This window comes from Chinchilla lanigera, unplaced genomic scaffold, assembly GCF_000276665.1.
Source record: "Chinchilla lanigera isolate Chin_1 unplaced genomic scaffold, ChiLan1.0 scaffold00010, whole genome shotgun sequence".
NCBI lineage: Eukaryota > Metazoa > Chordata > Mammalia > Rodentia > Chinchillidae > Chinchilla > Chinchilla lanigera.
In genome coordinates, this window is record NW_004955411.1 from 16,583,206 (window position 1) to 16,586,672 (window position 3,467).

The following is a 3,467-nucleotide window of genomic DNA, read 5'->3' on the forward strand; positions in this document are numbered from 1 at the left end:
ATAATGCTCTGGCCCTTCTGGTGCTCCCTCCTTTCCGGGCAATCTCAAACCTGTTGAAACTGCTTATCTATGAGTCACAAAAAGCCTTATTTTTACATTTTTACAGTTGCTAGTTGATAGACACTTTGGTGCTTCTTTCGCTTACAAATATAAACAATACTATGAGAAGTCACTTCAAACACATCATGTTATCATGTCATGTGCAGGCTTATCTGTAGAATAAACTCACTATTAAAAGTCAGTGTAATAGCTTAAAGTATTTCAGTGGGACACGTCTTGGGAGGAGCCAACTGAAGATAGTGAGAGAGAAATGAGATAGTTAACTCTGCCTTTTACACATTCATTAAATCTGTAAGATTGACAGTGTTCTAGAGTAGTTTTAGAAATGCAAAATGAGCCATAACTTCATGCAAATTAGGACTACTTTTGAAAAAGCTCCAAAAAAGTAAATAGTAATAGATTTTAAAGTTATTATTGAATTCTGTATTTCTGCTACTAAAATTTTAAAAGGTAATTTATAAAATAAATGATTTAATCTTTCTAGAAATGCTCTAATATTGAAGTCAAGCGCATTTTCTTAACTCATGAAAGATTAAAGTATAAATTATCACTGAGGAATCTGCATTTGTCAAATTCATGCTGTTTCTTACATTTTCATACTTTGCTCCTGAAGCAAAGTGTACATCATATGAAAACATAAATTTCTTCTGTTGGAAAGAACACAATATTAACGAATCACATCATCTTATTGAGGATTTTTGCATCTATGTTCATTAGGGACATTAGCCTGTAGTCTCTTTCTTGGCTGAGTCCTTCTCTGGTTTTGGTATCAGGGTAATCCTTGCTTCCAGGAATGAATTTGGGAGTGCTGCTTCCCTTTCAATTTCATTAAAGATTTTGAGAAGTAGCATTATTACGTCCTCTCTAAATTTCTTATAGAGGTCAGCAGTGAATCTGTCTGGGCCTGGGCTTTTCTTTTACATCTTCAATTTCATTGATGGATATTTATTTATTTATGATTGTTATATCTTCTTGATTCAGCTTTGGTAATTTATATGTCTCTAGGAATCTGTTCATTTCTTCTGCATTTTCCATCTTATTAGAGTACAAGTTCTCAAAGTAGGTATAGGAGATCTTCTGGATTTCTGCAGGATCTGTTGTGATTTCACCCTTTTCATTCCTAAAGGCATGAATTTGAGTCTTTTCTTTCTTTTTTTGAAAAGGTTGGCTAAGGGTCTGTCAGTTTTATTTAATCTTTCAAAGAATCAGCTCTTTGATTCATTGATTGCACGTACTGTTTTCTTAGTCTCCATTGCATTAATTTCTACTCTGATCTTAATAATTTTCTCCCTTGTATGAGCTTTGAGGTTGACTCACTGTTCTTTTCCTAGAAGCTTGAAGTTCAACATTAAGTAGTTTGAGCTCGCTCTCTTTTCCTGATATGGGTATTCACCAGTATGAATTTCCCTCATTGGACTGCTTTTATTGTGTCCCGTAAGTTCAGGTATGCTGTTTTGGTACTATCATTTAATTGTAGAAACTGTCTGATTTCTTATTTTATTTCATCTGTGACTCATTGGTTGGTCAGGAGGGTGTTATTTAATTTCTGTGTGTTTATGAAGTTCTTGTGTTTTCTTTTGCCATCGGTTTCCAATTTCATTGCACTATGGTCTGACAACATGCACGGGATAATTTCAGTTCCCTTGCCTTTACTTCAACATGTTTTATGAGCTAGTATGTGGTCTCTTTTGTAGAATATCCCGTATGCAGCTGAAAAGAATGTGTATTCTGATGTTGTAGGGTGGAACACTCTGTAGACATCTACTAAGTCCATTTGTTCAAAAGTTTGGCTCAGGGCCAGGGATATAGCTCAGTGGTGTAGGCCTGCCTGGCAAGCGCAAGGTCCTGAGTTCGATTCCTGATACCAAAAAAAAATGTTTGGTTCAGTTTTAATATTTCATTGTTGATTTTTTTGTCTAGTTGATCTGTCTGTTTGTGACAGTGGAGTATTGAGGTTTCCCTATTATAACTGAATTAGTGCCTATTTGATTTTTCATGTCTGTTAATATTTGTTTTATGTAGTTGGGTATACTGGTATTTGGTGCATACATGATTGTCATCCCTTTGTCTTGGATTGTTTCCTTTACAAGGATGTAGTGACCTTTTTTGTCTCTTAATGTCTTGGATTGAAATCCACTTTGTCTGCAAATAGGATAGTTACCCCTGCTTTTTTCTGGGTTCCTATCACATGGAGTATTGCTTTCCACCCTTTGACTTTCAGTCTACAAGCTTCTTTTTGAATTAAATGTGTTTCTTGCATGCATCATGTTGTTGGATCTTGCTTCTTGATCCATTCTCTCAGTCCTTTTTTTTTTTTTTTTAGTGAATTGAGACCATTAACCTTGATGGTTATAACTTATTTCTTCTTAAAATTTTATTTATTTATTTATTTATTTATTTATTTATTGTCTTTTTGAGACAGGGTCTTTCTATGAAGTTCAGGCTGGCCTTTAGCTCACTTTGTAGCACAGGCTGGTTTTGAACTCACAACAACCCTTCTGCCTCAGCCTCCCCCCCCAACCCCCCGCCACCGCTGAGTGCTGGGATTACAGGCTTGTCCCACCACACCTAGCAGTATCTTATTTCTTTATCAGTTTTGAAAGACATTTTTGTGGGGTACATCAATCTGCGTGGGGGGTTTTTTTCTTAACTGCTTGATCTAAGATCTCCTTGACTTGAGGGTTTGTGTTGAGAAGCCTGCTGTGATTCTGGTGGACTCTCCTTTTAAGTGATTTGTTTCTTTTCTTAACATCTTTCAATATTTTTTCTTGTGTTGAATTTGTGGAATCTTGACCATTCTGTAGATTTTTTTTGATCATGGCTAATTGGAGTCAATATGCCTGCCTCATTCTTTTTCTGTGCCAGGGATGTTTTCTGCCATGACTTCTGTGAACAGGTTTTTTATGTCATTTGTGCTCTTACCTTTTCATCCATTCCAATCAATCTTATGTTATTCTCCTTTGCATCATCAAACGGCTGCTGGATTGATTTCTCTTGGTCTTGCTAATTTTAAGAAATATTTCTTTTCTTGATTGCAAGCTGAAAGCTTGTCTTCTATATCTGAGATTGTGTCCTCACATTGGTTTCTTCTGCTATAGATACTTTCAAAGAAATTATTAATTTCCTGCTGTTATGGTTGATACATTGTGTCAACTTGGGGAGTCTAGAGGTTTGGCAAGTGACTCAGCAGGAAGCCAGGGTACTTACTTTGTATACATCCTGAGCCTGTGGAAGAGGAGGGCATGGAGATTACGTGGGAGCAACACGCCCCTTAGGTGGGGGTAGCCTGTTTACAATGTAAGGGAGGGAAAGAAGCTGCTTGCCATCATTTCCTCCTTTTCTCTGGCTGCTTTGCTGTTTGGCTGCCATTCCCCTCTTTGCTCTTGCTGCTTTGCTATCTTCTGCCT